This window comes from Seriola aureovittata, chromosome 17 (assembly GCF_021018895.1).
Source record: "Seriola aureovittata isolate HTS-2021-v1 ecotype China chromosome 17, ASM2101889v1, whole genome shotgun sequence".
NCBI lineage: Eukaryota > Metazoa > Chordata > Actinopteri > Carangiformes > Carangidae > Seriola > Seriola aureovittata.
In genome coordinates, this window is record NC_079380.1 from 7,002,276 (window position 1) to 7,026,207 (window position 23,932).

At 41.7% G+C, this 23,932-nt stretch overlaps 1 long non-coding RNA gene across 1 annotated transcript in view; it reads right to left on the reverse strand.

Moving 5' to 3' along the window:
• The window catches only part of LOC130185300 (uncharacterized), a 112,095-nt gene that overhangs the window by 62,384 nt on the left and 25,779 nt on the right, over nucleotides 1–23,932 (reverse strand). The window contains exons 2-3 of the long non-coding RNA XR_008830138.1: nucleotides 7,110–7,270; nucleotides 3,001–3,047 (exon numbers count right to left, since the gene is read on the reverse strand). This is a non-coding gene — a long non-coding RNA (uncharacterized LOC130185300). The remainder of the gene's footprint in view (nucleotides 1–3,000; nucleotides 3,048–7,109; nucleotides 7,271–23,932) is intronic.

Consider the following 23,932-nt stretch of genomic DNA (forward strand, 5'->3'; position numbering starts at 1 on the left):
GAAATCTCACTGTGCTCTGGTTAATGGCGAACGAGGTCAGCGAGTGGACTGTGTGTGTGTGTGTGTGTAGAGGACTGAAGGACCCGTCTGGCCTTTTCTCGTGTGTTTTTTCAAATGGACCACCAGCCTCACTTTTCTCTATAAAACAAAGTCTACAACATACATATTCAAGTTAAGCATCTGTGCTGAGTGTAGTGTATACAATCCTATAAAAATCTTCCACTTAGATCTGATGTTATCTCTCCAATATAAAATATTTATTTGACAGAGATATTAGAGTGGATCAGAGTGTCCCCCATACCACATTTTCTTGATTAAGCTTATTAAAAAATAGCCGAGTGTTTAGTCTGGCTGATGGACAAAGAGAAGTGATTATATCTCAACCTTTTACATGCTGCCAAGAACAGCTAAGAAATTACTTTGAGTAACAGTTATTGCAAAGTTCTTAATCAAGGTAAAAATCATTTTTCCGCTGCACTTTGAATAATAAATGTAGTTCTGCCAAGTTGCCCGTGCAAGAACAGCCCACTAAAAAACACATTACGCTGAACATAACACTTCATTACACCCTACGCGACCTTATCCAGCAACACCTCGCTGCAGAATCCGATAGATTAAATACTCATTGACATTTAATTCCAGGATCACATCATATAGCAACCTGGAGACCTCCGATCAGTGCAGCGTGAGTCAAAATGCCGTCTCATTATTCTCTGTGCTGTAGATGTCAAGCCCCCCTCCCCCCCCCCCCCCCCCCACACACACACACAGGACTGAGCAACAGTCAGCATGGGGAATCAAACTCCTTCCTCCTTCAAGTGGCTCATGAACACAGTGATCCTGAGCAGTAAATCAGCCAGATAATGAAAAAGGTCCATTCAAGAGGCAGCAGAGGCAGAAGACTGGATTAATGGACCTAATGACGAGGATATGTAGCACAGCAGCACTGGGCAAGTGGCTGGTTTATTAAGGACATAAGGTCATTCTGTATTTTCCAGTCTCTGTGAAAACTGATACATATTCCTGTATTACACCCATAATGCTAAAAAATTTGAACGCGTGTAAGACTGGCCGATTGTCCAGAGGTTCATATTTTGAATGTAGAAACTTACAGTACGAAGTTGTGTTTTTAGTTGGGAGGTTTTTTAGTTTTGTTCTGTGTTAAGGAGGTGATCCTGTTATGGATGGATTGGATGATTCTGCAGGATGGGATCGTTGTCCCCTGCCAACATTTAAATCGATAAAGGTTGAAGATGAAGAGCTGGATTTGAAATATTTAGTCGAACAATTGTGAGACTGAAAACTGTAATGGACAACAAATTCAATTATAGCGATTAAACCCAGAAAATGATGAGATACCTTCAGTGTTTGAAAAGTTTGTACAGTACAGTGACAAGGAATGTGATCAGTTTGTGTGTATATGAGAAAAATTAATGGAAACTCCATAAATAATAATAAAAAAAAAATATCACAAGTTTTCATGCTTGGCAAGTAGAAAAGTTCTTGAAAAAAAAAAAAAAAATTCAACATGGCTTTTTGCCTGTTAGTCACCTAAGCTCAAGCTCCACTGAGGAGATGAAAAGATGAGGAGACTGTATCGTTCCCCAAACATAATACCTGTCATACTTCCATTTCATTTCCCACATGGCTTTTCATTGTTTGATTTGTCTGGCATCTTACAGTAAATTACGTCATCACATTTCACCCTCTTCTTCTACAACAGTTGGACTAACCCTAACCCTGGACTGGAGAATTTACATTTTCTATAACTGCACCTAACGCCAAGAAGGACAAGCATCACCAGTGGAAGAGCAACAGTCTCCATGGGAAGTGACTGATCCAGTGAACAGAAACATGGGGTCCATAGGAGTAAAGGCAGGCAGTTAGCCTAACAGTTGGCACATTAGCCTTAGACAGCTAGTAGGCTTCCTAAGCTACTTAACGAATCACAAAACAGAGTTGTTTTTATCTTCAACACTCCAACCAGAAACTGGTGTGTGTGTGTGTGTGAGATTGTTTCAGTCTTAGGCTACTAACCCTAACCTACTAGGGTTAGGCAAGTACTGGTTATGGTCCAGGAAATGTCTCCAGGAAATGGATGTAAGTCTATGTAATTTCCCCAAATGTGGCCTGTGACGTGTATGTGTGTGTATGTGTGTTTGTGTGTGTGCATGTGTGTGTACTGGGTGGAGGTGATTTATTGTAGCACACCGTTCAGGTCTCTATCCACCCCTCTTTCCTCACCGACCCCTCCCTCCTCATCCTCTCAGACAGCAGTAGTAATGGCCTGGCCATTGGTGACTGGGTCCTCTGGGGTATTAATCAGCTAACTGGCTTCCATGGAGGTGGGTGAGGCTCCTTACACTGATGCACAGGCTTTTTAATCAAAACTTCCTGCACAAATTGCCGTGTGTTTGAAAGACTGATTAAATTACCGCTTTGATACCTTGAAGCCAATTTAGTTCTTCCTGCCAGATCTTGTGTATGTGTATGTGTATGTGTGTGTGTGTGTGTATATATATGTGCAAACAAAGACACATACCAGAGGATACAAGTGAAAAATGCAGAATCAAGCACGTTGACTCACATTGAGAGCTGAACAAAGCCCATAATAAGTAGTTAAAATTTACGATTCAGGAGCATTAATGCGGCACACAATTCAACTTTCTTCTGCTCTCACAACAGACCACAAGGATTGTTCTCCCAGTGGTTCACACGCTGCACTGAAACCACTGCTGGGAATAATGCAGCATTTTCATTTGCTCACTGGAACTTTCAGATGCATAATGCAGACATCCATCTAACAGCTCCAATGCTGGCACCAGCCCAACTTTATCATTATTATTATTATTATTATTATTATTATCATTATTGCCACCTTTACATTGAAAGCCTCACATATGGCTTCACCCAGGAATGATTTGTGTGTCCAGCGTTTCACACTTCAGGGCTCTGAGCACTTAAGCGAAATAATTCAAGGAAATTTTGAAAAACACTCACCTTGGGGATTGAAACCAGCGCTCCAGGATCACATGACACTGCAGAAGCTGTGGGGCAGATGGAGGAGAGGGTGATCATAAGATATGTGATAGGAGCAGGAAACATGGCGTTGGTGTTTGGTTGGTGCTGACTATTGCTTTTTGTGCAGCTGAAATAGTAATTTAAACATTTTTTTTTGCTTTTGTTTAAAAGATAATTCTGAAGTCATTTCAGGGTGAACACCAGATAGTGTGAGATAAGTTGAAGAAGAAAAAAAAAACAGTTGGCAAGCTTCACACCTATCTGGCAACCAAGCAACCTCACACAGAAGCACAAAATGTATTTGCAAATGCAATGTCACCCAGGTCTTGTGTGCAATGTTGAAACTCATCTGTAGTCCATTAAATGGCCCCTTTCAGGAGGAGTGCTTTAGTTTCACGGACAGGTTTTCTGTCAGGCCTTGTTTGCTGTAAACTGACTATTCCCCTTTAAGAATTATACAGATTTTAGCGAACACATTTCAGATATCAATAACGCAGAGAGTGGCCACACTTCCAACAAGCAAATGACGCAGATAAAAAGGATCAAAACCAAATTAGGGGTGAATTCAATCTCTCCTTTAGAAGCACTTTGTACTGCAGGAATCCAGGAAGCACAACACTTAAACAGAGGGGGAGAGTGAGTGAAAGAGTGGCTGATGGAGAGGTAATATAAGAGGAGGGAATGTAGGAAGCACGAAAAACAGTCAGGAGAAGACGGCATACAGCGGAGAGAAGATGCTCCTCTCTCTGTGGAGGACTGTCCGGGTGAATCATGGGGTGGACGAAACGAAACGCTGCTTAAACTAATGGGGAGGGAATTTATGGTAACACTTAAAGAATGAGATCAATATGGAGCAATGCTTCCAGCAGGGAGGTGGAGGAGGAGAGCGCTGGTCCAACAGAGGGTCAATATCAGCCAAACAGGATCAGTTACAGTTCTGTTATGGCAGGGCAGCAGGCAGAGAGGAGGAAAATGAAGAGGTCAATACTAGTTATCTGCGGCCTTGTGACAGGCCGGATCAGTCTCACCATGTAAATGAGCAAACAGTCACTTTACCGTAAGCCCGTCCATCCAGGTGCCTGAATATTTTCTCATTAAGATTATGGCTTCATTTGACTTTGGATTGTTTGGTTCTAATATAAATAATCCTTTTAATTCTTGTTAAATATTAAAAGAGACCACGTCCTGTCTTACGCTGCAAGTCACTGGAGTTTTTCAATATTAAACCAAGGCAATTGCTCCTTAATCTTACTTAGTACTGTGAGAGTCTAAAGATTTCCAAGAGTGGATATTGTAGGAAAGCACATTCATTGTGACGTCAGAGAACATTTTCTGATACATTGGGTGCAGGCCAAATAAGGTTTCCTTGAAAATGTAGCTATTACAAATTCGTAGCGAATAAGCCGGGCCGCCAGTCCCGCCAGGATCTGTTTTCTTTTATTTATTTAATTATTGAACTTGTGGCAGCTTTTGTTTGTACAGATTGTGGTTTATCGTCAAATAATCTATGAAACTGCAGTAACTGGTAAACTGTCAAATTATTTTGCCCGGAATGTGTGGGGTTTCAAAAGGCAATTGCAAAGACAGTTGGAATTGGAAAGCAACCCTGCCATTAAATGTGGATATTGGCTAATTCTGCTAAACTGTAATTAGCTCTACTGGCTCAAAGTCAACATTTCTTTAAATTCATTTCTTTCTACATGATATGTGCATGGAAACTCTGGATGGTTAAGCCCTAGGAAAATACCATGGTTAATAATAACAATAATAATAATAAAGCAACACAAAAACCATATGCTGCAGATTTGTCCAAGATGAACATGATTCCTACTGAGCACTTGACAAATGAGTGTGCAGGCTGATTATAACCACAGCACTAAATGATGCCTCAGGGCTATATACTGTAAATATGAAGGAAATGTCAGCATTGTCTATCTGATTATGTTGTAAAATAAAAGTATTTTTCTAAAGAACTCATAGAGAAGCACATTATACATCAAGAGAAATGTTATCAAATGTTGTACAATATCAAAAATGACGTCAACATGCATCAAGAAAATGCATGGTGAACTGGATTTCACGATGTCAGAAGCCTCTATGTTCCTCAGGGAAATATATTTCAGCATTTGACCACTTTATGAGACCCACAGAAATTTCCAGACACCCAGCACGGAGCAGAAACAAAGTTAAAACCAAACTGTTTTCTCCTTTTAAATGCTAAGTTTATATAATTGCCTTATAAAAGTGGCAGACAGGCCAACGTGCAGCCGGTGGTTACAACTGTGTTAAACCTCAGCTAAAGGCTAAACCTGCTTCATGTCAGAGTCGTACCTTCACCCCCCCGGGGGAGACCCTTCCTTTCTGAATCTGATTTTCTCATGACCCTGAACCGTATTAAAACGCTGCTACAAAATGCTCGCAGGACACAGATCTGAGGGGGCTGAGGAATAAATTTTGTGGGGGATTTATTTCCATTAAAAACAGTTGCACAGGGTGGGGGACTTGCCTCACTCCACAGTGGAATATTCTACTGTTTTTTTTTTTTTTTTAACAATAATTATCCACGTTGTTTCTTTTGATATTCACAGTGAAATGCTTTTTGATTTATGCGTAGCTACAGCGAATATTTCATATACCCAGGCAGTGGGTGGATATTTTTTTGAAGACATCAGACTGTGACATTTAAACACATGGGTTAAAAGCTTTCGACATGAGTGAGCAGCTCTTTCTCGTTTTTTTTTAAAAATTTTTTATTTCCCTCTCCACTCTTTCCCACATTCATGTTCTGCTGTTCTTCCTTTACTCTTCTCACTTCACTCTCTGGACCAAAATTCGGAACTTATTGACACAAAGGCTCAAATCTCAATTGAGGACACTGCAGTCATCACAATGCAAGATCTTCATCCAAAATAAACTTCTATTTTTTCACTGATATTGAAGTTACAACACAAGCTTCGATTGAATGTGAAATATTTTCAAGATTTACTGTGGGAAAATTTAGAGGGCCAGGATAAGATCCAAAACGCTGAAGAAATTCATGAACCGAGTGTCCGTGAGGATATGCGGTGAAAGGAACTGGATTCAGACAGCTGTCGGACATTTTTACTTTTTTTTTTTTTTTATGATTTCAAATGGACCACCAGCCAAGGTGGTAGCTAAGGATTCTGGGTCCCAGACAGAATATTGCTCTACCCCCCTTTTTGCTCTTAACTAAAATAATGCTCCTGGAATTTCTGTGGGTGATCTCCAGCTGTGGGCACCAAGAATCATGACCACCTTTCTTACCACTGCCACCAGCCTCTCTCTCTCTCTGTCTCTGTGTGTGTGTGTGTCTGTGTGTGTGTGTGTGTGATTACCTGCTGGAATCAGGTTTAGCTTGCACATTTTAAAGTGTACTTTCTTTAGAACACAGAGGAGAATTAACAGCCAATTTTAAAGAAGAAAAAGGGATATTCAGAGCTTCTAACTAAGCATTAGATGTATTTTCCTTGAAATCAATGAAAGCAATTTCTGTACACCTCCCTTTTATACGTTCAAATCTCTTTTTGATTCAAATGGCAACGTGAAACGTGATGTCAATGTCATGTCACCACCATGCAATTACTGTACATTAATACCGCTGAGGTCTGGAAACGTGCTGGAGAAAGAATGACCGGCGTGAAGTAAAAGGTGTGAAGAACTAAAGATGTGAACAATATGGCTGCTTTATTTCCTCAGGTTTCAGCAACAGCTTCAAATGTTTGCACTCAACGGGTCACATGAAAAGAAAAGACCCAAGGCCATTATTGTGGTAAGGCATGATTGGTTCAATACCTTTTCATTTAGCCTCCTCTTTATATAAACAATTTTAATAATAAGTTCCATTTTCAAGGACCGGTATAGGGCCTTTGAATCTGCTTGTGATCTAGAAGGGAACACTTTAATTTATGAGGTAGTTTGATGAGAGGTCAATGCTTTCCATACATAGAAATAGTAAAAAGTCCAATAAAGTACAATCCAAATTACTATATCGTGTGTAGGTTGGGGAGGCAGGCAGTGGAGCTGGTTGGAAACAGGATGACATATGCCTCGTATCAGAGAGGGGTTACCTGTCTGTCTCTCTGCAGTCTGGAATGTGTTTGGCTTTAGTTTGGGAAGACTGGGACCTGCTGTCGGGGTGATGGAGTATGTTCAGCTCTGGGGGAGGAGATGGTGATGACAGTGTTTAATCCCTCTCCGTGGCACAGGCCTGCTGTCCGCCTCACCACTCCTGTGGTTACAAAAAAAAAAGAAAAAAAAAAAGGATGAATTAGATCAAACTTTTAACCCTGCAACTGAGCATGAAGACGACATGTTTGTGGGGGTAAAATCACTGGAGTGTATGTCTGGACAGTCACCAAGGTTGTGTTCTCATGAGCTCCCAACTACTCCCCTCCATGTACCTTCAGTCTCACTGTACTCCTCCACATGCTCACCAACTCTAATGTGGACCCCTGGTTTCACTCTGCTGTACTGAACAGCTTCATGCCCAGCTGGAGGTATGGCATGCCTGTTTCATTTTAAAGATTCAAACCTCTTATTACAAGGGTTCGGGCCAGTGAGGGGCTGCTCTGGGAAAGCCATTAGGAGGTGTGTGTGAGCTGAGCCAGCCTTGGTGCAGTTACAGTAGTACGGGGCCCTGTCTAATGACTGGAGTGGCCTGTCTTCTACACTGTAATGAAGGCAGGAGCTACTTAATCTTCAGCTTGACTTTATAAGGTGTTCTTTCAACCCCATTGGAGCAGGGATAAGTGTATCAATTCAGAGACAAATCCTTATAAAGAACTGCAGTTTCACTGACAACACACCGAGCAGAGCTGACAGCACACTGGCGCGCGACACTCGACTCAGCTTGTAAGGTCAGACCACTTGTGCCTCCATTATGAAAACGACTTGTTTTATTGTTGCATGAGAGGTTGCATTCCATGGCAACAATGATTGGGCTGTAAATCCACCGATGATGGGAGGAATGGTGAGGCAGCGAGGGCTGGGAAAGGGTATTGGGCGGTGGGTGGGTGGGTGGGTTGCAATTAGAAGAATGAAAGACCACCAGGGCGGCTGCTGCCCAAAGCTCTCAGCTGCCATGTCTTTAAAGAATTCAGAAGAAACTCGCAGCAGTACCAACAGTAGTGACAGTGAGTGAGAGTGAGGGAGGCAGATTGGCAATTTGAGTTGTACAAACATCTTCTATGTGTCAGGGCCGCGCTGCAGACAGAAACGCTCTTAATTGTTGAGCTGAACCTCAGTGGGGAGACTAAGTGACTTTAAGGAGAGTGGCAAACAAACTGTGGTCATCACATACAGAACAATGCACAATTCAGAAACAACTGTCTTATTGTAAACTTTAGTTTGTTTACTGTCATTTAAGTTTATGTAAAAGCATCTCACAAGAACAGGCAGTGTAAGTTTTATCCTCTTAGTGTCATTACAAGTAGGATGAGTTTTTTGGAATTACTTGATTAAAAACCAAAATAATAAATAAAACAATCAATACTTCTTGTGGAAAGTGAGTGTCTTCTGCAGGTTTTTGATTATTCACTTTAAACTTTAATTATAATATTGGATCTCAGCAGTGCTGTGACTTAAACATGGATACTTCCAAGTTATAGCAACAAGGTGTGACCTCATCTCCCAAAGATTGTTTGCAGAGGCAAGATACAAGCATTTAAAATCCCCAAATCTGCAGCTGAACATGTGGAAACAAACATTTTACAAATGAGCTGACATTAAAACGAAAAAGGACAACACAGATAGAGTCATCTTTCCCTCCCCCTTCTTGAATTTCTATGGCAAGGTACAGTCTACATTCATCAACCACACAGAGACAGTAAGTCTCTGCATCAAAAACTGAAAACCACACATGGAGAGCTGGGTGAACGGTCCTCTAGCTGATTGAAACAGATACGTCGCTCCTGAGTCATCCAGGCCATTACAACTTGTTGTTTCCTGCCTTGATTGAAGAAGGACTGAGCAGTATTTTTTAATTCTTCTTCTTTTTAATGATGCTTGTATTGTTTATTCAGCTAATTAGAGTGTTTTTTTTTGGGAGCACTGCCTTCAGTTGAGATTCTCAAAATCTCCTCACTCGAAGCTGCTGTTGACCTTTTCGTTGGGGCGCCATCAGGGGAGCAGAAATCTAAAACGATTAATATGTTTACTTAAACCACCGTGCGCTGATTGATACCTTGATTGATTGAGTTGGGGGCCAATTACATGAATCAAAAGATCACTGCTTTCCAAATAATGTAAACAAGCCATTACCACTGAGTCTTTCCTTCCTTGTAAAGCTCAAGTACAAATACAGGTAGAGCGCCCTCTCACATTTGCAATCCATATCCTGTTGGCTTCCCATTGGTCCAAAGTCTACCTCTGCTCCACAGGCAGCCCCCGATAATGACCTGAGGTGACCTTTCTAATGGGCAAGGGCACTGCAGAATGGACGTAGCCATCGGTTCTCCATCATGTCAGAAGGCAGAGAAAATAAAGAGGAAGGAAGTGACAACTTGGAGAGAGAGTTGATACTTCCCATATGTCAGCGTTACTGGGACGTGGCTCTAATCATGGCATAGCCTGGAGACTTATACGGTAAGACAAACTTTAAAATAAACCAATCACTGGTATTATTCCCATGATGGCTGTTAACCTACACAAAAAAAATGATAGATAAAAAAAAAAGAGACGATTAGATGAGACATCTAACCCTGAGGGAAGAGATCTGAGGTATCACACTTTCAAACATTAGCTCCCAGCTAACAGAAGGCCAAGAAATACACACAATAGAGCTCATTTCAAAAAACCACTTGTATGAGTAGATCTGGTGACTTAAGAGATTTTGTCATTTAGTCGTAGTTGTAACATTGGCACCTGATGTTATATTAAACTGATTCTGCTTTATTTTGTTATGGCTTTGTGATAAAAGCATTGACAACTATAGTAATATATTGTCATTTTAGTCCTCTAACACCATGACTGTCAATGTTCCATTTATTGTAAATTACTGTAAATTTCTATTTGTTACACTTTGGTTACATTTTTGTGAATTAAACTTTCCCACACATTGAGTGGAAGATGTAGCCTTACGTAGCAATTCGGGGGCGTGACTATGCAAATTGTCAAAAAGGTGGCATCCATCACATTAACATAAACAATGTACAACAAGTTTGTGCCTTTTTCAAGGGTTCCTAACACTGGAGCGATCAAACCTCACAGAAAAATGAAGAGATTTGGATAAGCATATGGACATTTCCTTACATGAGGTCAGTTTGTGCAGGTTGAGGGTTGGGTCAACTACTCTCAGCCACAGGAGCTGTGCCGCTGTTCACCAATTTAAAACATCTCATCCTGCGACATCACCCATAAGCATGTGGATGAATTTAAATTTCCTACTGTGTGTGTTTGTGTGTTTGTGGCCCCCGGAGTCAAAACACGAAGCGGCAGACGTCACCACAGTAACACACCAAATTAGAGATGCAACCATCTTGTTAAACACACCCAGGAGCAACACTCGACGAGACAAGAGGTAACCATGCATGCAGATATCATCACAGGAGGACTGCGACGTTTCATGTCAGAAGGAGCGGTTGCAGCGAGCGTGTTTTCACAGCATCAATTCCCTCCCCAGTGAGCCAGAACAAAGAAAACTCCTGTTTAATAAGGAACCACTTATGGGACATGAGTGAGCTCATAGAGACAATTCATAACAAAGCTAGAAATACAGCATCGCTGACATGAGGACTTAATAGAAAAGGGCTAAATTAATTCTACATGTAATGTTGGTGCATCGACCATATGGTGTGTGCAGCAGAAGTCATTATTCATTGTCAATAACCTAACAGCCGTTTTCCCCTGCACTCATAGCTCACAAAGCCATCGCACATCAGTTACAAGCGATATGAGGCTGAACACATGTTGTATGGCTTAAACACTGGACTTATCTCTCTAGCTGTACAACAGTATATCAGTCAAAAATTCACAGTTCAGTGCAATGCTTTGGGACACACATTCTAGCACCAGGCACCTGAAGAGTTAATGTCCACTGGGCTGCATTACCGCTCACTCAGTAGGTTATAACAGTGTTTCCTGGGACCCAGAGCCCATCAAATCTCACCTGTCTGCTGGCTGAGTGAGAAAACCCTTTTAGACCAGGCCTCAGGCTGTCACTGTGGATTGTACAGCCAGGGCAGTGTGTCTGATAGGCACTGGACAGGCTCCCGCCCACCTCCTACAGCCTGGGTAATGGCTCCCCGACCAGGTTTGTTATCCGACTCATCTCCTGCCAGCCAGAGTACATCCACACTGACCGACTGCAGCTTCTCCTCTGTACATATCTGATCACAGTCAATATTAACAATGCTTCATATGAAGGCAAAACAAAATTACAGATAGAATAAAAGAATTTGCACACAGTATTGAAACATCCAGAAGAAGAGATATTAAAATCACACGTGATTCTGGCTAAATGTGGAGGTAAACTTGAGCTCGACAGTTCATTCTTCACCTTGGAAGCAGCTGTTGATGGAACGATCTCATTTACCTGATTGTTCCAGAGCTTGTGGCCACACCACACGTCCTCAGCAGAGTCAGTTTGCTCAGTTGTCATGGTACTGTCCAAAGTACCATTATTCTCGCACTGAGGTGTCTTGGTCCACTTGAAGTCAACCATGAGGTTTTGTCAAATGCAATTCCCAGGTGTTTGAGTCAGAACTTTAATTTATAGCATCATATTAGTTCACTTCAGCTGACTAATAACATCCAGTCACATTCATTCAGGTGTACCCATGATGGCTACTATAACCTGACTCACTACCAGTACTCTGGTCGTAAACCGCATGAGTCGCAGTCCTCTCCACCAAACAACTCCCTCCTTATGTTCTTAGCTTTCTGTATTGTTGACTTTACTGTGATTTTATTTCAGGGAGAATAAGCCACCATTACAACCACGTATCACATAGTTGAAAACTGTATTGTAATCTGTGAGCTGTGTCCAACCAGTTCTGACACATTATGAAATTGTCATTATTATCTATTTCACGGTGCGATTGGTCAGCTCTGTGGAGGTTAGAAAGGAGCCGAGGTCGTGAATGCCTTCCAGGAGAGACTGTAAACGGCCGTGTCCCAATTCAGGGCCCGAATCCCTCCAAAGCTGCATTTGAAGACTGATCACAACAGCTCGACAGGGCTCCTTCCAATGAAACCGAGTCATGCATCCTTCGTCTGGGTAACAAAGGATCTAATTCAATGCGTTCTAGTGATTAATCACTTTTCTATTTTCAAAGGGAATAGGACTCAAATAACGCAAATCAAACAACGGTCAAGGATAAATAGGAAATCCTCCTTAAACAACCGTCTCATTCCGTTCCAGCCAACTTGGTCTATGTAGTCTTCAGAGGCCTCGTCTTCATAGAGCGTGTCCTCCGATCATGTTTCTCCCCTCTCTACGACAGCCAGGCTTTCACCCCGCCTTCAAGTGCAGGTGTTCAGAACAACAACAACAACGACACGGTCGAACAACACGTCGCCAGCGCTCCCTCAGAGAGCAGAACCTTTTCCATAAAATCAAAGTGTATAACCATTTGCTATAAATGACCCTTTCGATACTGCAGGAATAATGTTGGCAGAGCGTAAGTTACGTCCAAACCAGGAAACAGGAAAGGAAAACACAGTTCATGAATCGGGGGAGCGAGCAAGCTGCCAACATGAAATAAAAATTTCATCAATGGCACAAGCACATAGCATAACACCTGAGGGATTCTCATTTAATAGCAGAATATGAGCAATAAATAAGTACATTGTGACTTCTAGCGTGTCAGGCTGTGAGTTATAGCAGTGAGCTGTTAGCAGTGATCTGAGAGAGGCGATCTTGGCGGCATCACACTCAGCGGAGCCCAGTAAACCGTCCTTCCCACAGGCCTGGAGTTTAATGACAGAAGAGGGAGAGGCAGGCCTCACACCTGGACCCCATCCAGAATAACATCCCTCTCTCCTCTCTGGCTGACTGTAAAGACAGGGCTGTCTCTGGAACTGTACACGTGTGTCCATGGTATCACCGTACACCAGCGTGTGGGTGTTTATGGTGCTTCACAGAGCGACATCTGTCAGAGCGAACCCTCGATGAACCACTTTAACTGGCCTTCACTCGTGTTGATGCTCGTGAAGCATCATATCAACAAATGTCGAAAATCTTTGTGTGTGTGAGTGTGTTTATTGTTGAAACCAGAGGTGATGGTTAGTGTGTCGGATGTTTATTTCAGCGACGCTGAGGGTATCCCGCTGCAAAGCGTACGTGTTTATGGAATTTGGACAAAGTTAGCATTGATAGTACTGACGGTGCAAAATTAAACAACAGTCTAATGTGCACACGCACGGACACGGACACACAACTGCCCACACACACACGCACAGACACACAACTGCCCACACACACATGCACGCACGGACACACATGCACGCACGGACACACAACTGCCCACACACGCATGCACATGGACATGCATATGCTACGCTGTCCCTGTTCCTCATTAGTGCTCTGTATCTATTGCAGTTGTCTCATCTCTGTTAAATGGGAATAGAACAAAGCTGAACGAAACACAACTAGCCTGGGAAAATTTAATCAATGTGAACAAATCACTCCCAGAGCTCAACGCTCTCATGATTTACAGCCTGTAAAAGCTCCACTGACAATAAACTGGAGATGCATGCTGTTGACTCATGGATTGTTTTTTTGAGGTTTTCTACCTAAACGTTGTTTGTTTGAACAGAAGAGTACGCACACTCCAGAAAATCACCATAGGTGCCGTAAAATTCCCATTAACCATCTTTTAGCTGCTTTTCAGGGCTGTGATTTTCTGTGATCAGTGGGGATATTATTGATCTCCGTAGGGAGATTCACTCTTCTCTTCCTCACTTCACAGGGAGGTCAAAGGTCAAGGACAACTGGGTAGGATTTAGTCAATTTTATTTAATGGATGGATAACTCAATGTCAACTGTAGATCCACTTAGAGATTAGTTTGGGTTAAGAGACAAAGAAATATGGCTTTCTCTGTTATTAGGATGTCATAAAACAAATCCACTTCAGCCAGTGAAGTGGGCGATATGGAATAAAAATCAATGATGAATATGGACTAATAATTATAAAAGCTGACCAAAGTATCTGTATACTTGACCTCCTCAGGGTGTCTTAACACACAATGAACCGTAACCATTAAGCTTTCTAATACAACTCGATCGTGTTAAGGTGAACCCGATATGTTCAAGCACAATGCAGCATATTTGTTATATTAGAGGAATGCACGTGATCAGGTCTTGACTCATCTGGTTTCCTCAACAAACCTTGGGATGGCTGTATTTAAAGTTCTTGGGATAGTTCCATGTGCAGTCCATTAACACCTCCATATTCCCCCATCACAACCAGCTCTTCTGCACCATAACTCCCAGTTAAGAGACAACTTCGACTGTGGAAACTTACTTGAGAATGTCACCTCCCAGAGAGGAGGCCTCTCAATCTGAAAACACACTTTACAGCACTCGCGTCAGAGTGAACCTTTACAGACTGTCACATGGTAGAGGTCAGACTTTCACTGGGGTCATAGTAACTAAGGTCCTCTAAACTGTGTCACATATATTGGTCCCAGATGATCAAGGTGAGTGATGGATAATTCATCCCACAGGCTCTCTAGAACTTAAGTACAAAAACAAGTTTTCCATTCTCACAATACTGAAAAAAATCTTTTTTTTCTCTTTTTTATAGAAGAATAAAGTTTCATACCCGACTCAGGATATCCACCACACTAATGCAAAATTGATGAAGTTAAATTGTGAAATATTATTAAAATTATACCTTTAGTCTCTTCCGAACACAGTTATGTCATTATTGAGAATGGCCTCATTTGTATTTTTGAATTATGTTATAAATTATGAAGCAACTTTTCCTAAAGCATTTATGATTCAGACTGGATGAATCTCAGCCATATACCGAATTGTAAAATGATTTATTCAACATTGATAAAAAAGCGGAGACCAGACTGCATTTATTGTTCAAAACCCACAAATAAAATTGCTCAGTAGCTTAAAGTGGAGCATACAGGTTGTGGACGTGCACTGATTTACTACACATTCATGCTCAAGCTGACATGCCTCAATTTGATATTGTGCAAACTGCCCAAGAGCAGTGTTGTGCATGAAAAAACTGAACTGAATGAATTACAGAGATTTACAAGTGATTAACGTGAATGTGAGTGGCGTTCACGCTCACGTTTTACGACATGCGGCATGGCCTCTCCATAGACACGGCCCAGCATGGCTGGCTAAATGTAACTCATGCCTGTGATTCTTCAGTGGTGTACAATAATTCATTTAGTTTAGGAGTGGCAATGATTTGGGGCTGGTGATGGATGGGTAGAAGCAGGTTCTATTGAAAAAGAATAGCTACCCTTATTTATAAAAAAAAACAGAATAAATGAACGTGAACTAGTTCATTTTCATCTGTATGAACTGAACTTTGAACTAGTTTTTTTTAAGTGTGAACGGGCACAACCCTGGCCAAGAGTCTGAAGCTAACTTTAAGAAAGGTAAAAAACAGATGATCAAGAAGGAATCGGTCAGCTGTCACCTCACCAGTGTAGTCCAGTGAAAAAGGTCAAGGTTGAAACTGATCTGAACAGAGACCAAGATCCAAGTGGGCATGCAACAACCCAAGGTAGTGCTGTATCACGTCTTCACTAAATCCATAGGAAAACAATGGCTTAATGGACTTTTGCTGTAGATCCTGTGTAAGAAGATCTAGAAATTGTTGAATTCACTTTTTTTGTCTAAAAAAAACCCAAACAACTAAGCACAATAACCTATAACGACAAAGTCAAAACATCATTGACAGAAATTAAAAATCTCTTCAACAATATTCAAACCCTTTATTAGGTCCTTCTTAGAGGCACCTTCCTCAGTAAGTCTCTGAGTGTTGCACAACTGCATTTGCGTCGTTTCTCCTCTTTCAGATTGGATGGGGAGTGTGTGTGTGTGTGTGTGTGTGTGTGTGTGTGTGTGTGTGTGTGTGTGTGTGTGTGTGTGAATAGCGCTCTCATTACTTTCTTTAGCCACTTAAAAAAACCAAGTAAGCCAAATGTGAGTTATTTTCCATTACGGGCCTCTTTAAAGATGATTTCAGGGAATAAAAAAAAAACATTTACAAAAAAGGCAAACCCATAAAGATTTACTTATTAAAAGGCTACTAAACATGCCATCATCAGGAAACATTTCAATGTGAAAAAGACTGAGCCATGTACAGTATTCACACCACTCTATATGTGACAATAAAAGAGGGAAATCTCATTGTTTTACAGTAAACGCCTTTTTTCCCCTGAGAAGTTTCCGTAACAGGATTCACAGGCGCCTTGTTGTTAGTCTGTACAGAGCACTTGTATCTTTGAACATCGTGTTTTTCAAGGGGCTCTGTCTTTGTTGTAATAACTGCTGTCATTAAGACAGAGAGGCTCCTTCTCCGTGTATCCTTGACTGTAATAAGAAGCAGAGGATGGATCTTCAGGACTACAGTTTTGTATGTAGACATGATTCATCACAGACGCAAAAAACACACTCATGGAAAGTGTGCACCAGCCTTCTGACAGAACGACTCTCCTGGGTTCGTGCATCTTCACAGTCAAGTTTCACCACCCAGACAGCAGCTTTCAGCTGGTGGGGGTGGGGTAAAAGAAGGGTACACATTCATCTGCTCCTCAAATGAAGATGTTATAAAAAAAAAAAAAAAAAAAAAAAAAAAGAGAGTAGCACACTCACCCGAGGGATTTCAGACATTTGGACAGAGAAAAGTGGATTGTACACATTAAGAGGCATACTCTTCTTCACTGTGTGCAGCCCATGCGTAGAGTTTTTTTTTTTCTTTTTCTGCTTGTGCTGCACATATATGAGCTCATCACACCGTTGCAGCTCTGAGATACCTCTACTGAAACCTGCTGCCTTCAAGATGGAGCAAGACATAATTGGAATTGACTACATATGAGGGAAATTGAGATGGATTGGGACACAGATCAATATTAGTAAGTGACCGGCTGTGCTGTGCCCCTCCGATGGACCCGTACTCTCTTTCAATTCTTCTCTCTCTCTCTCTCTCTGCGTCCAGCTCTCATTTTCACCACAACATCATAAATCCACTACTTGGTGTCTATATAGGCTCATTAGTGGCTGATGCGGAGGGGGGGTGGGGGTTCTACAGGAGCTGGAGGGGGCAGAAGACATTACAGGAACCACCTGCCTTCTGCCCATCACATCACTCCGCACCCTGCCTCTCACTCATCATACACTCTCTATACCAACCTCAGTACCATCCACTTAAAAGCCCTCTCACTCTCTATATCAGAGATCCACTTTTATAAGATTAAAGTGAGGGAGGCGGACCAGACACCAGCACAGAAGAGATAGATGATGGGGGTGAGGTGGAGGATGTGGTTATCAGGGTGGCTGGGTTCAGAGGAAAGGGGGGTGGGGGGGGGTTGAAGCAACAAAGTCGAGAGTGGTGAGTAACACAGTGGCCTTGGGTGGGCAGCCCTGTCATCTACAATGAGGGTGTGGGCAGTGGCAGAGAAGAGGAATGATGGAGAAAACAAGTGAGACAGAGCAGTGATTCAACAGCAGTAAATGAAATCTTTATGAGGGCTGTGATGTGCTGTGGAGGCTCCTGAAGACAAGATGTCCTCCCGTAATTTTATAGGGATGAAACTGCCCGAGGGTCTCTCTGCTCAGAGTGGAATGTGAGACCCGATGTGTCCCATGAAGAGATTGGTAAAAAGAAACTTTAGTGTCAAAAGTGCATGCTGGATGAAGCATATGGTCCACACATTTTTCAACTGACCATGAAATGTCATTAAACAAAAAAAGGAGAACACGAGTAAACAATAGACATCCCAGGGCTATATATGGACATACGATACTCCAATCACATGAGCAAGAAAACTCATTTTTTAAACTTCTCCAATCCTGTTTGAATTAGCGTAGCAGACTGCAGAAAATGGTGATGATTGCAAAGTGATGAATTATTCATATCTGATAAAAATCGACAGTGACACTTTGATCAAAGACAACACAAAGCCATTACGTACGTTTAACGTCATACGGTCGCCATGTGATTTGAATAAACAAAACCAGCCGTGTGAAGGGGTAAGAAAGGTGAGACTAAATAAACATCTATCTGCAATTGTTTTCCTCCCAAAAGACAGTCACTACAAGTTAAATCCGGGATTTATAATTACTGCAACAGCTCCAACTTTTTCCCCCTCTCGGTGGACATTCTCATCTATCAGTACTGTATCCCACAGTCCAGCTCAGGAGAGGAAGGAAAAACTGGAAAAACATCAATTTTTCCAACCATTCCTTATGGGAGAAAGAATGATGCCATCTCAGTATTGTTCTTAATCCCCCACAAGAGCACTGTTTAGATGGAAACACAGATGTGGTTTCACTCTCTAATGAGTAGCACACACAGACTAACCCGCAGTACACTGAGAGAATATACAACAAGCCTTTAGTGTCTCGTCCCTAAACAGTATCTGCTCTTCAGCATCTGAATTTCAGTGGGTTTAAGATGTTGGGAGAAGTGATTTCGAACAGCTGCAACTGTTTCACAAGCCTCTTCACAGACAGGCAGAATCCTCTGTGGGTAGGTAATGGAAGCTATTCAGAAGCTGTGAGCTATGGACTTATACTGTATTTCATGTTTTGCAGATCCATATGCATCTTCAGTCCGATTTTCACATACTGTATATTGCTCTTTTTCAGTATCTTCAGTTTGTTCTATAGCGGCTGTTTTGCAGTTGCATGCTGCATTTGATGTATTCCATATGTTTCCATGCATTCACTCTAACATGTTACATTTAAACACTACTATTCCTTGTTTTTGCTCTGTATTCTTTACCCTTCTCTAATTTGTGTAACATGCTGTTGTAATGATCCAACATGAGTCGATCAAAATGGCACAAGGCAGCATTTCTTCTTACAAATTTAAGCTTCTTTTCCAACCAGCTCTGCACCACTAGACATCACTCTCACACAAAAGGCATCATTCTCACAGCCGCATCCTGAGGCGTCACATTCATTCTCGTCACCCAATTCACCATCATTGTACTATGGGAGCTTTTATTTATTGTGCACTGTTTTCAAGGGAAAAAAAAAAGAAAAAAAAAAAGATATGAAATGACATTGACATCGACATGTACAAGAACATACTGAGAAAGACCTTTCATCTTTTTGGCTTGTAGGGATGCAGCTGCAGGTCACAGCAGGTCAACCATTATTGTTGAGTCTAAAAGGGCTCAGTGCTATCATAGAGGGTAGTCTTGCACTGTAAAATGTGCAAAGCATGGTCCATAGGAACTAAAACTGATTATTGTAAATACATTGGGCAAAAGTAGTAAATGTACGAGGTTGGAAGAGCTGTAAGGAAAATGGTGAGCTCTGTTGTAGACAAGTAATTTAGACTGATGAGCCTAATTTGCGGTGCAAGAATACATCCTTTCAAGAAGCAGAGCCACCACCAGTGTCATCATATTAAACAGTCAGCTGTCCAGGGTCTTGTGCTAGTGTCCTTTCATCCTCATCCACAGGACCACAGGCAAGGGAGCTGAGAGGCAACAATAACATAACAGCCCAGAGATAAAGCAGCCTAATTCTCGCCGCTGCACAGGTTGGCTGTGATGGACAGTGCCAAGGTGCATGCGGTGCCAGCGCCACACTGTGATGAATGGGTCCTGCGGTGCATCGTGACTCACTCTGCCTCAGGCAGGCACTGTGCCCACACCCACTCCTCCACTCTTGGGTGCTTTTCCTCCTGTTCCTCCTCTCCTGCAGCAGATGAGTCAGAGAGGCTGTTACAGTAGAAGATGGCTGAGCAAGGAGAGGGAATTAATACAAAAAAAAAAAAGAGAGAGAGAGTGAGAAGCCTGCCATTAGGGACCCTCCCTGACACGCACTGATGGCACACTTGATTTAATTTAGGGGTTTTAATCTAAGAAGGGCTCTCCTTTTATATCTCTTTCTCTCTTCTTGGCAGGCGCCGTTTTTGAGCTTTCCAGGGAGCTCTAATTGTTTTAAGCGCTTCCTAGGCAGGTGTCAGCCGTGACGGCCTCGCCATGGAGGAGAAAGGAAGGGTAGTGGGCACAAGCTTGTCTTCTGTGCTTAGGAGAATGAGCTGAATGTGTGTCAGAAAGTGTTATGAACCACGTGAGACGTGAAACATGGGGGGAGGGCTTGGGGACTGTAATGTCTAACACCTGACAACTATTCAAAACAGACCAGCATCAGCCAAGTTGTCCGTTATATTCACAATGCTCTACACACTTGTCCACCTGGCTCTCTCACACACACACACACACACACACACACACACACACACACACACACACACACACACACACACACACACACACACACACACACACACACACACACACACACACACACACACACACACACACACACACACACACACACACACACACACACACACACACACACACACACACACACACAAAAGAGTGTTACCAGGTTGTGGTTTGCTTCGTGACCTTAGTCTTTGCCGTGTCTCTCACTACTGAACAGGTGTTAGATTGCAGGCTGTGGAGACAGTGGGGGTCATGATGAGGAATTTCTCATTTTGCTGGTGATGACTGAATGACAGAGTTGTCCTCTCTGTGACACACTGAGGATATGCCTGAAAAGAAAGGTAGGGCAGTTCCACTGATTCTAATAATATCCAGTGTTGTAACTGGTGATATCCATCAAGGACAACAATGGAATTTAGGTGATTATAGTCACATCCACGAGTCATAACAACCGGTTTTCCACAGCTTAAACAAAATTATATGAATAAAGGACTAAAGGGTAAAAGACTCTGAAGTAGAGAAATCGCAACCACAAACACTGCAACCAGGGTGGGTCTCGTTAGGTTGTATGCCAATCAGCAATTTCTTTAAACCTCATCCAGTGATTCATCACTTTATTAGGTACAGCTGTACAGTTTAACACAATCCAGCACGATATTGAAAGATGGTTCCAATGTTTTACCCTCCCACTTTTACATGAAGTGCATGAATGGGACAGAATATGTTTTATTGCAGGGCTGTCCTATTGGATGCACTACATTGTAAAGTTAATTAACTCATGCATCAGTGTGTTTTATACTGTTTGTTATGTCTCTGTTGGTTAGTTTCAAACTGTGACTTCTGGTTGTATCTGTTGATGCAGTGTGTTGTCATAATTTAAATTCCTACTTATCAATAAATACCTTTGCAGCATTTTGTAAGAGGTCTTTTACAGGTGACATCCAGCAGCAGTCTTGTATGTTATCTCTAATGTCTAGTATCTCATCTCAATTTTTTACTCTCCTATCACATTTCACTAAGATCTCATGCCTCATCTTCTGTGTCTCATCTGTTCTACAGCTCATCTCTCATGCCTTATTTGTCATCTCATCTAACATATCTCATCTGTTACAGCTCAACTTTCACGTCTCATGTTTCATATCTCATCTCAAATATCGTCTAATCTCACATCTCATATCTTGTCCCTGGTGTCTCATCTTTCCCATATCTTATTTCACATCTATAGTGTCTCATCTCAATTCTAATCTCATGTCATATCCAATGTCTCATCACTCATTTATATCTCATCTCTATCCCATAACTCATCTGCCTAATCTCATATCTTATCTAGTATCTCATCATTCACATCATCTTTTATCTGATTCTAATAAATATGTCATCTCCCATATCTTCATTATCTGTTCAATCTATCATCTCTCATGTCTCATCTCACCTATCTCATATTTCCTCTCTATTGTCTCATGTCTAATCATATTTTATGTATCCTCTCATGTCTCATCTCATATTTAATTTCCAATTTCTCATCTCCCATGTCTAATCTCTACTGTCTAATGTCCATAGACATATCTCATCTCTCATGTCAACATTGTATCACTCATGTATCAATTACAATGCCTCCTGTGTCATCCCACTATAATGTCTCATCTCATATATTTCTTCTATGATCTCACGTCACATCTCTCATGGCTCATTTATTTATCATAACTTATCTCTCATGTCTCACCTCATTTCTCATCTCTTACTAAATCCACTTCTCCCGTGTAATTTTTTTTTTTTATCTATAATGTCTCATCTCAAATCTAATGTTTTATCTGATACGTTTCATATATTAACTCACGTCTCATCTGTCAAGTGTCTCATCATATCATCTATCATCGCACACTATATGATTCAAAACCATGGAATTACTGTAATTCGTTAACACCCCAGTCATGACTATTTCTTTATATAAAATGTTCACTCAGAAAAATCCAATTGTTTAAACAGCTCTGTAATTCCCTCATTTACAGCCTATAGCTCAGGCAGCCACCGTAAGAACAGCAAAAAGTCTTACTGAAATTGACAGCCAGACAGGGATAAAGTTAGGTTTCTCCTTTTAAAAGAATCCAGGCAAGACTCGCTAAAGTTGCAGTAATGAGCAATCCATTACCTTTGGTCAGCTCATTAGAGTAGAGCTAACTCTGACGTGGACCCGAGCTTTCATCTGGCTGTTTGTTTAGAGTTTAGTCAGTGTCAGGGGAGCTGGAGTGTTACTGCATGCTGAGCAGAGGTGGTAATTGAGAGTGTGTGTGTGTGTGTGTGTGTGTGTGTGTTCTTGCTCACATGTGCACAACTGATGGAATGAATACTCCATGTGCAATAAAAAGAATGACAAAGTGAGCGTCTCAGTGAGAGTGTGTTTATTTTCCAAGATGTTTGATCCATCATGTTCAATCGAAACCTGCACACCAGCACCGCTCCATCCTCCAATACGTAGAAAAATAAACCTAGAAAAAGAAAAAAAAAATCCTTCCACTTCCTACAGGGCCTTTACATTCTCCACTGACCCATGTCAGAGAGCACCGGGCTCGATTCGAACCTCTTCCTCCCTTCACAGCGGCACCAGATCTACCCTAAATCACAACCCCTGCCCTTGACAGCGTGCGATGGTGCTGAAAACATCTTTCCCAGCTTGTGATTCTGACGGATTAGCCACTGTATAAATCATACGACAAAAGAAAGAAAAATATATGGTAGACAAGAGGGTGTATGTTTCATTAGTTGAACCAAAGCCCCTGGTGAAATGAACCACTTTTTCAATTTCAGAAAAAATCACAGACTTGCTATAAATTACTTCCAAAGATTCAACCCAATCTTTAAAATGGACACCTCCCCCAACACTTCAAGCAGCTGGCTAATTCCTGATGCTCACAATCATAAAAATGAGATATACATCCAGGACATAGGTCAGCATTACATCATCAAAGTCATGCAGGGATTCATTGGCTGTTTGGCCCTTGTCCATAAAACCCAGAGGACCACTGAAAGACCTACAGAGTTGTATCCTGTGAGGTGCTGAGATTTGAGGACTGTGAGTCAACATTAGCAATTCATTTGACACTCGAGAGAATAGTTATAACAGTAAAAATTCTGAAACCTAATAAATAACAATAAGAGATTGCAAATCATCTTGCTTGTGTGTGAGAGTGATTGAGACCAATCAATCCTCCACATACTGGGGCTGTTTCCTGTTATTCTGGTGTTGGTGCATGAGTTAAAGCTGTATGCGAGAGACAGAGAGATGAAGAGATAGATAGTATTTGTGTGTGGGTGCTATAAGCATTCCTGGAGCTATTGCTGAAACTTTAGTGAGACCATCATGAGAGTGAGTGGGAACAGCAGAGGTGCTTATTGGCTAAACTGACGTAGAGAATTGAAGCAGGCTGTTTCTTTAGGGATCAGTTCATTCCCTCCTAGTCCCTGACCGGGCATGAAACACATGGAACCGATAAAAACCTGAGAGTCATAC